The following is a 14,466-nucleotide window of genomic DNA, read 5'->3' as shown; positions in this document are numbered from 1 at the left end:
TTCTATGGTACTGAGGATGAGGGCTTCAATGTATGAATTTGGGGAGGGGGCGATAATTCAGCCCATAACAGTCACACAGTAAACTAAACAAATGAAAAAAAGTTAAACAGCTATTAATTCAAGAAAAATTAAGTTGTAGCAGAAACGATCATAGTAGACTATCTGGTCAATAGCAAACCGTATTTATATTGTCATTACAGTGTAAACACTAAGTTCTTTTTTTAATTATTGAAGCATACTTGACATATAATGTTAACACTGACTAAACCAAAGTTTGTACTATTTTTTTTTAATTTTTTTTATTTATTTATGATAGTCACAGAGAGAGAGAGAGAGAGGCAGAGACACAGGCAGAGGGAGAAGCACGCTCCATGCACCGGGAGCCTGATGTGGGATTCGATCCCGGGTCTCCAGGATCACGCCCTGGGCCAAAGGCAGGCGCCAAACCGCTGCGCCACCCAGGGATCCCCCAAAGTTTGTACTATTAAGAGAATGAGGGTTGACAAAAGTGTAGGAGACGGGAGAAAGTAGGGACTTACAAAATCCTCATTGGACACACAGGAAAGATGACAGATAACATTCCAAACAGGTTATTCAAGAAATAGATGAACAAGATTATTGAGAGATGTGGAGGTAAACACTCAAAGAAATAGCTCAAGTGGTTGAAAGTGGCTATATTTGGTGAGAAGGAATCAGGGTGAAGAGGGCTGGAGAAAGGAACTACTATATTTTATTACAAGCATTTTTACTATTTAATGTTTTAACTATGTGAAGATATGACTGTAGTTAAAAAATAATTTGAAGTTTAGCTTTTAAACAACTCAAATTTTAACACATTTGGGAGGTCGCTGAAACATAGACTCATGCTACTGTGTCAATTGATTTGTGTGTAAATTCGGAATAATCTCTTTCACTTCTGTTTAATTGAAACTCATTCTAAGTTGCAAAAGCTGCCATTTAAAATCTACTATTTGCAACTACTTATTTGTGTGAGTTGAAATTTTCTCAATATTTGCAGCCAAAACAAAATTCAGAAATGAATTGGATTTTGAGTTTGTAGACCCACACTGAGCACCCAGCAGCTGATTTCATATGTATGTGTTCATGAAGACTCATTGTTCTCATAAGTTTATAATAAGTAAATGTTTTATGTTTTCCTGATATAATTGTTTCCTAATGAAATGGTTTTTCTCTTCCTTTTTTTTTTTTTTTTTCCAGAAAATGATAGGGAAGACACTTAGGAAGGCTGATCTTACCTGGGAGCGCCTTTTCCCTTTATCCACTTCAGATTCCCAACACAGACTAAAATTTCCAAGCCTTTAATCACTGAAACAGAGACGCCAGCAAAGTGGGGGTGCAGGTGAGGACAGTCTCTGGAATCCACTGCCTAAGTCAAGGAAGGTCTGTAATCGTCCATCTCTCCTAGTTTTGGTAAATCATACAGCTTTGAGATTCCAATATTAATGCCCATTTTTACACAAATGATACAATGAATGATCCTTTCAGCTCCTTTATAACACTCACATGCAAATATAAAGGCAAAGTACTGACCAAGGGTCAGCTGGGGAAAAAATTCTTTATAGAATTATGCTCAAACAGTTCTTAAAATCTTAGTAGCAGAACCAGAAAATAACTTTATGCTGATGTGAAGGAAAGCATCTTTGAAACAGTTTCTAATCAAAGCTCCTGCCCAGCTGCAAGTTGATTTTTGAAGTTTCTTAGAATTCAGGATGGTCACCAAGCTATTGCTAAGTGTTTCTATAGTTACTTGTTTACTGAAGAAGTAGGATAGAGGATTACACATATCTGTGATCCTTCTCTTTCCTGTAAAGATGTGCAGGAACTAAGATATTAAATGTCCATGAGTTGAACATTAGACCCAAATTTTTTAGAAACAAAAGCTCAACTAATATGATATTTTGTTTATAGGCGAGAGCTAATTTTGAGGGGCTAGAGAGGATTTTTTTAACTGTGGTGCAGTTGGCATATTAAATTAGTTTCAAGTGTACAATTATATATAATATGAAATGCTCACCATGGTAAGTGTATTACAAAATTAACTATATTCCCTATGCTGTACTTTTCATCATTGTGGCTTATTTATTTTATAACTGGAAGTTTGTAACTCTTAATCCCCTCACCCATTTCCCCCATTTCCCCTCCCCTGCCACTTTGACAACCACTAGTTTGTTCTTTATGTTCTTTCTCTGTCTCTCTGTCTCTCTCTCCCTCTCTCTCTTTGGTTGTTAATTGTTTTGTTTTTTAGATTCCACATAAAAAGTGAAGTCATATATCTTTCTCTGTCTGGCTTATTTTACTTAGCATAACACCCTCTAGGTCAGTCCACATTGTGGTAAATCACAAGATATCATTCTTTTAATGAATTAGTAATATTCCAGCTACATCTTTATCTATTCAACCGTCAATGAATAAGTCTCACTTCCATATCTTGGCTATTGTAAATAATGCTGCAATAAACATAAGGTTGCATATATCTTTCTGAATTGGTGTTTTCTTTATCTTCAGGTAAAGACTCAGAAGTGGAATTACTGGATCATACTGGTAGTTCTATTTTCAATTTTCTGAGGAACCTCTATACTGTTTTCCGCAGTGGCTGCACCAGTTTGCATTCCCATCAATGGTGCATGAGGGACCCCTTTTCTCCATATCCTCGCCAACACTTGTTTGTTTTTGTTTTGCTTTTCTTTTTAACATTTTGTTTATTTACTTATATGAGAGAGAGAGTGTGTGAGCAGGAGGAAGAGCAAAGGGGGGGGAGGAAGAGGGAAAGAATCTCAAGCAGAATCTGTTCTGAGCGCAGAGCCCAATACAAGGCTCGATCTCATGACCCTGAGATCACAACCTAAGCCAAAACCAAGAGTCAGATTCTTAATCAACCGAGCCACTTAGGCACCCCTACACTTGTTATTTCTTGTCTTTTGGATACTAGCCCTTCTGACTAGTGACTTATGATGTGAAGTGATATCTCATTATGGCTTTGATTTGCATTTCCCTGATGATTAGTGATACTAAGAATTTTAATATCTTTGCTTCATATCATACAGGAATGAATATCTGCAGACTACAATTCCCACACTCATTTCCCAGCTGAATTCCAGTCATGTTCACCCAATAGGAAGCACTAGAAGAGACTGAAGAACACAGAAGCCAGTGTTCATTTTCTCTCTCTCTCTCTCTCTCTCTCTCTCTCTCTCTCTCTCTCTCTCCCTCTCTCCCCCTCCCTCCCTCATTCACTCCTTCCCTCCCTCTGCACCTGTTCCCCCCTCCAGATCACCACTTTTAGCAGTCTACCCAGCAGTGAGTGAGCCTCAGAGTAGCTAAGCCCAGGGATCAACTTCAAAGCAGGAGCCTCAGTAGTCTCCTGGTTCCAGATCACCCTATTTCCCCTTTTTTCCTCCAGCCATGCCTGTTTGAGTAGCCACAACTTCCCCTATCTGTTTTGTTTTTCCAGCCCTTCCAACACCCTTATTATCAATTCCTAGGTAATTTTCTCTTTTGAAATGTCTGAGAATTTTTTTCCTGTGTCAAGCCTGACTATTCAAGTACTCACATATTTCCATGTACATTTAGTTGTATAAATAACATTTGGTCATGAAATTTAGTTACATCTGTAAAGCATACCTTGCACCCCTGCCATTCTTACTAATACTCCAGGAACTTTCTTCCAAAATCAAGTTAGCTGCCACTCCATCAAAAGTTGTTGAAGTGGAAACTAAGGCAGTTTTTCCCAATGTTGTCCTATGATACAAATTGCTTAGGATATTTGTTTAAAAGCAGTTTCCCAAATCCTCTGTAAACCTCATGATTTAAATCTCCTGCTGTAGAAATCTGTACTTTTTATAAGCAAGGTGATTCTAATGCTCCAATAAGCTTGGGATAGTTTTGTGAGGACCACACATTCTATGGGTGATTCCTATGCCTATTTAAAGTTAAGACCCAATGTTGATGAAACTTATTGTGGTAATCATTTCACAATATATATAAGTCAAGTCATTATGCTGTATACTTGAAACTTATACAGTGCTGTATGTCAATTCTACCTAAATAAAACTGGAAAACAAGGGAGGAGATAAAAGCTCTGAATGTTAAAAAATGAATGGTAAATCAATAAAATAACTCGTAGAGAGAAAAATTAAAATTAAATAATTGATACCCTCTGCCCCAGATAGTCATCTTGGCTTAAGTGGGCAATTCAAGCCATCATCTCCCCACTGAATACTTACACAAATAAAAACCTAATGGTCACTGTCAGCCTTATTTTTTTAAGACAAAATTAATCTACCAAATGATGTAAGTAACAATAAAATTATCTAAGAATTTAAAAACTGGGATTATGTCATTGAAATGAATGGGCTTGGGAATTGGAAAGACTTGGATTTAAATACCGATGATTATCATTTAGTAAATATATGACATACAGCAAGCTATTTAACCTCTTAGAGCTGTAAGAGATTAACTAAGAAGAGTAAAATGATAAGAGTACCATTTACGTCACAGAACTGTTCTGAGGATTAAGTGAAAATATGTTTAAATTACCTAGCATGGTCTCTGGCCCATCAAAGGTATCCAATAAATATCTGCTCCTTTCCCAACCAATTAGAAGAGTGCTGGATTTGCAGTAGATTTCTGTTGTGTCAACCTACCTGAACTAGAACTACATTCCCCAGAATCCCCTTTCCTGCATAATCCTAAATTAACTTGAATTCAAGAGACATTTGGCTGAAGATTTAGAGGATGGGAGAGAAGAAGCTATATTGTGGTAAGTGAAAGAGGGCAATGTGATAGAGTATGGAATTGCTACCTTATATAGGATGGCCTAGGAAGACCACTTTAAGGAAGTAACATTTATCCCCTCATCCTGATGCCTCAAGGATGAGCTGACAGTCAAACTGGGAACAAAATGGCCCAGACAGACAGAACTGCAAATGTAAAGACTAAAAGGCAGGTCAGACCTTGGCTGGCTTAAGAAACAGAAAAGGACCCAGTATGGTCCCAGCATCTGAAGTAAAATAGAATGGCACTAGGTGATGGTACAGATTTGGGCCGAAGCCAGGCCATTAGATCTTTAATAGGCTGTGATTTTTTTTTAAGCATGGATTTTATTCTTTTTTCAGACTATATCAAATTTATTGTTCGAATGACACTAATATAGCTGGGAGTGCTCACAGTGACATTGCACAAAACTTCCTGCCTTCTAGCTTCTATCCAAAGAGAAAGGTCTACCACTTGTTTCTTCTCCCTTTCTGGGGGAAAATCAACTACAGGCCATTTACCCAAATAAACCTCCTAATGTGTTAAAAAAAAATTTTTTTGTGTGGACATTTGAGTTTCTGAAACAGAAAAAAGAAGTGTTGAAAGTCCCATCCCACTTCCCCCACCTCCACCAGCCAAATTAGTCCCTGCTGCCAAGGCATTTCTGTTGCCTCTGAAATCTAGAAATAAGTATTGAAAGAAATGGCATCAACTGTTCATGTTGAGTGATGGCATTTAGTGGGCCCCAGAACCTGACAGGTGGAGGAGCATCATTGTCTGGACAGTGTTGAGGTGTCATGGAGAATGCGAGGGCTTATCACTGTGGTCGATCCTCACCTGGGTGCAGCGGCTATGCTGAGTCCCACCCAGGTGTTGGGCTGCAGAGGAGGGCTGCCTACACTTTGTCCAGGAGGTTTTCCAGGGCCAGGAAGGCTCTTTCAGGCCTTTGTCCTTTTGTGTTTCAGCCACCATCTGGCTAGGGTGGCTGGTGTTGCCAAAGGGATCCCCAAGCAGGATCTGCCAGTAGTCAAAAATGCACTGGGAGAAGACCTGGCTACCAGTGTTGGACCTCAGGTCAGCAGTGAAGCCAAAGGACTCATTCACAGACAGATAGGCCTTCACAACAAACATGGGGATGCTGGCCACCTGGGACTCCTCAAAAACATGAACCCACTTTCTTTTCAGGACACCAGAGAGACCACCAGCCACTTGTTTCAGACATTGAATCTCCACAAGGTAAATAGGCTCCATAAGCCGGGGCTGGGTAGTCAGCACACTGGCAAAGAGGCAGCACCTGGCTGCAGGGATGATCCATCCGGCCACCTCCAAGATAGATGGCGTCCACATGCAGGATCACATCGTGGACATCAAACTGCATACCATGCATGTTTTGAGGAAAACACAGAGCCCCCTCTTTGGTGACCCACTAGAAGCCAGCTCCAGCTACCACACTATCCTTGATCTTGTTGATATACGGCACACCCTTGGTGATGTCAGTGAGGATGTTGGGGCCAGTGCTGTCAGGCCCGAAGCACCAGATCTTGAATGCCTCAGCCACATCGCACTCATACTTCTCAGCCAGATAGCAGGCTTGAGATCCTGGTAGGCAGACACCTCACCCTTGTCAATGTCTTTGTCCAGGCTGTCAGGGAAGGGCCATGCCTTCATGTACAGAGGGTTGTGATTCTTGGGAGACATAGACAGGCAGAGCACATTCAACTCCTCACTGGTGGTCTTGTGATATGAGACTATAGAATGAGATTTCTTGATAGGAATAAACACATGGTCCTCATCGTGCTAAAAGATGAAAAGGTCAACCAGGAAATTAAGGAAGAATTAAAAAGATTCATGGAAACTAATGAGAATGAAGATACAACCGTTCAAAATCTTTGGGATGCAGCAAAAGCAGTCCTGAGGGGGAAATACATCGCAATACAAGCATCCATTCAAAAACTGGAAAGAACTCAAATTCAAAAGCTTACCTTACACATAAAGGAACTAGAGAAAAAGCAGCAAATGGACCCCACCCCCAGCAGAAGAAGACAGTTAATTAAAATTCGAGCAGAACTAAATGAAATCGAGACCAAAAGAACTGTGGAACAGATCAACAGAACCAGGAGTTGGTTCTTTGAAAGAATTAATAAGATAGATAAACCATTAGCCAACCTTATTAAAAAGAAGAGAGAGAAGACTCAAATTAATAAAATCATGAATGAGAAAGGAGAGATCACTACCAACACCAAGGAAATACAAACGATTTTAAAAACATATTATGGGGGATCCCTGGGTGGCGCAGCGGTTTGGCACCTGCCTTTGGCCCAGGGCACAATCCTGGAGACCCGGGATCGAATCCCACATCAGGCTCCCGGTGCATGGAGCCTGCTTCTCCCTCCGCCTGTGTCTCTGCCCCTCTCTCTCTCTCTCTCTCTGTGACTATCATAAATAAATAAAAATTTAAAAAAATAAAAAATAAAAAAAAAATAAAAACATATTATGAACAGCTATACGCCAATAAATTAGGAAATCTAGAAGAAATGGACGCATTCCTGGAAAGCCACAAACTACCAAAACTGGAGCAGGAAGAAATAGAAAACCTGAACAGGCCAATAACCAGGGAGGAAATTGAAGCAGTCATCAAAAACCTCCCAAGACACAAGAGTCCAGGGCCAGATGGCTTCCCAGGGGAATTCTATCAAACGTTTAAAGAAGAAATCATACCTATTCTACTAAAGCTGTTTGGAAAGATAGAAAGAGATGGAGTACTTCCAAATTCGTTCTATGAGGCCAGCATCACCTTAATTCCAAAACCAGACAAAGACCCCACCAAAAAGGAGAATTACAGACCAATATCCCTGATCAACATGGATGCAAAAATTCTCAACAAGATACTAGCCAATAGGATCCAACAACACATTAAGAAAATTATTCACCATGACCAAGTAGGATTTATCCCCGGGACACAAGGCTGGTTCAACACTCGTAAAACAATCAATGTGATCCATCATATCAGCAAGAGAAAAACCAAGAACCATATGATCCTCTCATTAGATGCAGAGAAAGCATTTGACAAAATACAGCATCCATTCCTGATCAAAACACTTCAGAGTGTTGGGATAGAGGGAACTTTCCTCAACATCTTAAAAGCCATTTACGAAAAGCCCACAGCAAATATCATTCTCAATGGGGAAGCACTGGGAGCCTTTCCCCTAAGATCAGGAACAAGACAGGGATGTCCACTCTCACCACTGATATTCAACATAGTACTGGAAGTCCTCACCTCAGCAATCAGACAACAAAAAGACATTAAAGGCATTCAAATTGGCAAAGAAGAAGTCAAACTCTCCCTCTTCGCCGATGACATGATACTCTACATAGAAAACCCAAAAGCCTCCACCCCAAGATTGCTAGAACTCATACAGCAATTTGGTAGCGTGGCAGGATACAAAATCAATGCCCAGAAATCAATGGCATTTCTATACACTAACAATGAGACTGAAGAAAGAGAAATTAAGGAGTCAATCCCATTTACAATTGCACCCAAAATCATAAGATACCTAGGAATAAACCTAACCAAAGAGGTAAAGGATCTATACCCTAAAAACTATAGAACACTTCTGAAAGAAATTGAGGAAGACACAAAGAGATGGAAAAATATTCCATGCTCATGGATTGGCAGAATTAATATTGTAAAAATGTCAATGTTACCCAGGGCAATTTACACGTTTAATCTAATCCCTATCAAAATACCATGGACTTTCTTCAGAGAGTTAGAACAAATTATTTTAAGATGTGTGTGGAATCAGAAAAGACCCCGAATAGCCAGGGGAATTTTAAAAAAGAAAACCATATCTGGAGGCATCACAATGCCAGATTTCAGGTTGTACTACAAAGCTGTGGTCATCAAGACAGTGTGGTACTGGCACAAAAACAGACACATAGATCAATGGAACAGAATAGAGAACCCAGAAGTGGACCCTGAACTGTATGGTCATCTAATATTCGATAAAGGAGGAAAGACTATCCATTGGAAGAAAGACAGTCTCTTCAATAAATGGTGTTGGGAAAATTGGACATCCACATGCAGAAGAATGAAACTGGACCACTCTCTTTCACCATACACAAAGATAAACTCAAAATGGATGAAAGATCTAAACGTGAGACAAGAGTCCATCAAAATCCTAGAGGAGAACACAGGCAACACCCTTTTTGAACTTGGCCACAGTAACTTCTTGCAAGATACATCCACAAAGGCAAAAGAAACAAAAGCAAAAATGAACTATTGGGACTTCATCAAGATAAGAAGCTTTTGCACAGCAAAGGATACAGTCAACAAAACTCAAAGACAACCTACAGAATGGGAGAAGATATTTGCAAATGACATATCAGATAAAGGGCTAGTTTCCAAAATCTATAAAGAACTTCTTAAACTCAACACCAAAGAAACAAACAATCCAATCATGAAATGGGCAAAAGACATGAAGAGAAATCTCACAGAGGAAGACATGGACATGGCCAACATGCACATGAGAAAATGCTCTGCATCACTTGCCATCAGGGAAATACAAATCAAAACCACAATGAGATACCACCTCACACCAGTGAGAATGGGGAAAATTAACAAGGCAGGAAACAACAAATGTTGGAGAGGATGCGGAGAAAAGGGAACCCTCTTTCACTGTTGGTGGGAATGTGAACTGGTGCAGCCACTCTGGAAAACTGTGTGGAGGTTCCTCAAAGAGTTAAAAATAGACCTGCCCTACGACCCAGCAATTGCACTGTTGGGGATTTACCCCAAAGATTCAGATGCAATGAAACGTCGGGACACCTGCACCCCAATGTTTCTAGCAGCAATGTCCACAATAGCCAAACTGTGGAAGGAGCCTCGGTGTCCATCGAAAGATGAATGGATAAAGAAGATGTGGTTTATGTATACAATGGAATATTACTCAGCAATTAGAAACGACAAATACCCACCATTTGCTTCAACGTGGATGGAACTGGAGGGTATTATGCTGAGTGTAGTAAGTCAATTGGAGAAGGACAAACAGTGTATGTTCTCATTCATTTGGGGAATATAAATAATAGTGAAAGGGAATATAAAGGAAGGGAGAAGAAACGTGTGGGAAATGTCAGGAAGGGAGACAGAACATAAAGACTCCTAACTCTGGGAAACGAACTAGGGGTGGTGGAAGGGGAGGAGGGCGGGGGGTGGGGGGGAATGGGTGACGGGCACTGAGGGGGACACTTGACGGGATGAGCACTGGGTGTTTTTCTGTATGTTGGTAAATTGAACACCAATAAAAATTAATTTATAAATATAAAAATAAATAAATAAAAAATAAAATAAATTTAAAAAAACACATGGTCCTCCTCCAAGGCCTCCTCCAGGTGCAGCTCCCCAACCCCCAAGATGATGTGCTCCTCTGATTCCTCAATAATGCACTGCACCATGGGGTCCAAGTTGGCCAGTGTTTTAGACCCTCCACTAGCTCGAGAAGGTCGGCTGAATTCTTGGCCTTCACAACAACCCGAACAACAAAGCTTATGCTGAACTTCATAACCTACACATTGTGGGCATGCTCAAAGGTGGTAACAGTGCCGGTCTTCACCAGGAACTAGTCCACACCCACCAGAGCCACAACATTCCTACCAGGCACATCTTCAATGGGCTCCACATAATGGCCCATCATCAGAATTATCCTCTAGATGGGCTTCAGGTACCGGTCCTCCTTCTTCCCAAGGGTGTAGTTGGACCCCACAATCTGGACCTACAGGCCAGTGGACACCATTCCTGAGAACACATAGCCGAAGGCACAGAACCAACCGTTGTCAGAGGTCAGCACCATTTTGGCAATGTACATCATAAGGGGGCATTTGGGGTCACAGTTTTAATGCCCATGGCTGCCTCTTCATCTGGGGCCCCTTAATACAGGAGCTCACAGCAGTATTTCTGAGCTATTATGGGAAAGGCCAAATGGATGGTGATCATCTGCAGCAACGCATCCTTGGCTGGTAGCCCGTGGTACATCACAGCCTTCAAAAACGGTTTGCCTTCTTTGTCTTTGTCTTCACTGTCCAGCTTGATGTCCAGCTTTTTAAAAAAAAAATTTTATTTATTTATTCATGAGAGACACAGGGAGAGAGAGGCAGAGACATATGCAGAGGGAGAACCAGGTTCCTCGCAGGGAGCCCGATGTGGGACTCGAACCTCAACCAGGGATCATGCCCTGAACCAAAGGCAGACACTCAACCACTGAGCCACCCAGGCATCCTGATGTCCAGCTTTTTAAACAGCTTTACCTTCTCCTCTTTCTTGAAATTCAAGATAGCATCAAACACCTTGAAAACAGGGTCCAAGATGAGCCTGAAGAATATTGATGGTACCTTCTTGCCATCAGAGCTGGTGGTTGACTTGCTGAATTTGCCATTGGCTGGATCAAAATACTGGTCATCTTGCAGCTTCTTCATCATGTTCTCCACTTTCTTGGCCAACTCAGTGGGCCCCAGCTGGCCCTCACCCTTAGCAGCAAATTTGGCCACATATATCTCTGCAAACTGCTTCAAGATGAAGGTCCAACCATGGAGTCCAGACCTAAAGCCAACAGTCTCAAGTACAGAGTCAATCATAATGCTGCCCAGGAGGCCACTCTCACCCTTCCTGTAGGTGGAAATGATGATACTGACATCCTCCATAATGTGCTGGAAGGTCTGGCAGAGCTTCTCAGGCTCCAGCTGCAGCTCTACCAGAGCCGAGTCCATCTTATTCATCATCAGCATAGGTTTAATATGCTCAGCAATGGCCTGCTGCAGCACCATCTCTGTCTTCACACATACACTGGACACGCAGTCCACCACCACCATGCCTTCGTGGATTTGGTCACCTCTGAGGAGAAGTCCACATGCCCAGGGGAGTTCAGAAGGTTGGTGAGAGAGCCGGAGCCATCCTTGCTCTGTTTGATAAAGTTCAAGTCGATCTCCGAGACTAATAGAAGAGGGAGATAGCCATTGACTTGATGGTGATGTGGCGCTCCTGCTCGTCCTTCCAGATGTTAGTGAAGCAGGTCTCCCCAGCACAGGATACCGGCCTTGCACACCAGCAAGTCCATCAGTGCAGATTTGCCATGGTCCTTGTAGGCAATGATGGACTTGTTTCAAATGTTGGCCTTCTTATCCATGATGGCCTAGATCTGGTCTACTGTGAAGTTCACCGTGGTGGCGAATGGTGGTGGACTCCCCCAGGCAGATCTGAGCTATGTGAGTCACACCGAGGATGGTGTTCATAATGATGGAAGATTTTAATCTTTTTTTTTTTTTTTGAGAGAGAGAGAGTTGTTCTGTTTTGGTTGTTTGTTTGTTTAGGATTTTATTCTATATGTAAAGATCCTTGATGGGTTGGGGATAGGGATGGTATAATGTGACATAATCCTTTTAATGTTTTTTGAAAGATCACTTGTTTCATATCTTTTAAACTGCCAAATATTTTTTAGGTTGAATAATAAATATCAAGTGTTAGAGAATATAAGGAAACAAGAACACTCAGAACTGGTGGGAATGTTCTGTCATTTTAGAGAGCAGTTTGATAGTTTCAGGTAAAATTAAAAATGCAGTACTATATGATCCAGCACTTACATTCATTCCTGGAATCTTTTTTTTTTATTGGAGTTCAATTTGCCAACATATAGCATATCACCCAGTGCTCATCCCATCAAGTGCCCCGCTCAGTGCCCATTACCAAATCACCCCAACCCTCCCCACCTCCCCTTCCACTACCCCTTGTTCATTTCCCAGAGTTAGGAGTCTCTCATGTGCTGTCACCCTCTCTGATATTTTCACTCTCATTCCTGGAATCTGACAAATTCTTGACTATTGCACAAGAAGACATGTCCAAGGCTGCATATAATAGCTCTCTTGATAATAATCAAATATTAAAGGCAGTGAACTATTGATCAATGAATAAATAAAATGAAGCATATCCAGCCAGTGAATTTTTATTCTATTCAATAGTCAAATGAATTTGCTTTCTATCAATATGTAAATGCTTAAAATATGCAAAGAAAAAAAGCAAAAAAAATGTTAATAAAACATACAAAGCCATACTAAACATAGACATGCTAGACTTTGTATACAAATATGGGAAATAAAGATAGGAAAATGCAGACAAGGAAGACATATAACAAATTCATCATAGTGGCAATATTAACAAAGGGAGAAAAGGAGGATAAGTGACATCAGCAAGAAATGCCAAATAAGATATCCCTCAGTTGTATCCCACATCAACGATAATTTGGGCAGCCTGGGTGGCTCAGCGGTTTAACGCTGCCTTTGGTCCAGGGCGTGATCCTGGAGACCCCGGATCAAGTCCCACATTGGGCTTCCTGCATGGAGCCTGCTTCTCCCTCTGCCTGTGTCTCTGCTTCTCTCTGTGTGTGTTTCTCATGAATGAATAAATAAAATATTTTTTTAAAAAACAATAATTTGTCAACAATTCATAGACAAAAGTACCTTTGGGAGCACTCAATTCAGAGGAGTAAAATTGTCTTTGTTTGCAGATGACAAGAGATATATACAGAGAGAAACCTCTAGAGACGACAAAAGAACTATTAAGACTCATGAATGATTTCAGTAAAGTTACAGAAAACAACAACATTGAAATATCAGATGCATCTCTACACAGTAACAACAGAATATATGAAATAGTAATAAATTTATGTAAATTTAATTTATTAATTTATTAATAAATTTAATTTATTAATTTAATTTATTTAAGTTTTTTTTATTTGGCTAGAGTCATGATCTCAGGGTCGTAAGATTGAGCCCACAATGGGTTCTGCTTTCAGCAGAGTATGCTGGTTTCTTTGGCTCTCTCCCTCTCTTTTTGCCCCTCCCCTCACTCGCACTCTCTCTCTCAAAAAAACCTTTATTTAAATAAGAATCTTATAGTTTGTTTCCCTCTCTCGCTCTGTTTTCCCTTTCCTGTAGATTCATCTATTTTGTTTCTTAAATTCCACATATAAGTGAAATCATATTGTATTTGTCTTTGACTTTTTTCACTTAGCATAATACATTCTAGCTCCATCCACATTATTGCAAATGGCAATATTTCATTCTTTCTGGTGGCTGAGTAATATTCCATTATATACATACACGCACACACACATACACACACGCTCGCATACACCCCACATCTTTATCCATTCATTAGTCAATGAACATTTGGGCTCTTTCCCTAATTTGGCTAATGTTTATAACACTGCTATAAACATTAGGATGCGTGTACCTCTTAGAGTCTGTATTTTGGTATCCTCTGGGTAAATACCTAATAGTGCAATTGCTAGGTCATAGGGTAGTTCTATTTTTAACTTTTTGAGGAACTTCCATACTGCTTTCCAGAGTGGCTGTACCAATTTGCATTCCCACCAACAGTGCAAGAGGGTTCCCCTTTCTCCACATCCTTGCCAACATGTGTTGTTTCTTGTGTTGTTAATTTTAGCCATTCTGACAGGCATGAGGTGGTATCTCATCATGGTTTTGATTTATATTTCCCTAAATGAATGATGTTGAGCACTTTTCCATGTCTGTTAGCCATCTGGATGTCTTCTTTGGAAAAGTGTTTATTCATGTCTTCTGCCCATTTCTTAACTGGATTGTTTTTTGGGAGTTGAGCTTGATAAATTCTTTGTAGATTTGGATACT

The 14,466-nt window shown here is 40.5% G+C and overlaps 1 pseudogene; it reads right to left on the bottom strand.

Moving 5' to 3' along the window:
• Positions 1-5,668: 5,668 nt before the first annotated feature.
• Positions 5,669-12,408, bottom strand: LOC121478679 (annotated as a pseudogene).
• Positions 12,409-14,466: the final 2,058 nt, after the last annotated feature.

Source organism: Vulpes lagopus, chromosome 19 (assembly GCF_018345385.1).
Source record: "Vulpes lagopus strain Blue_001 chromosome 19, ASM1834538v1, whole genome shotgun sequence".
Taxonomy (NCBI): domain Eukaryota; kingdom Metazoa; phylum Chordata; class Mammalia; order Carnivora; family Canidae; genus Vulpes; species Vulpes lagopus.
The sequence above is the reverse complement of the archived record's forward strand: the minus strand, read 5'-3'. Positions and strand labels throughout refer to the sequence as shown.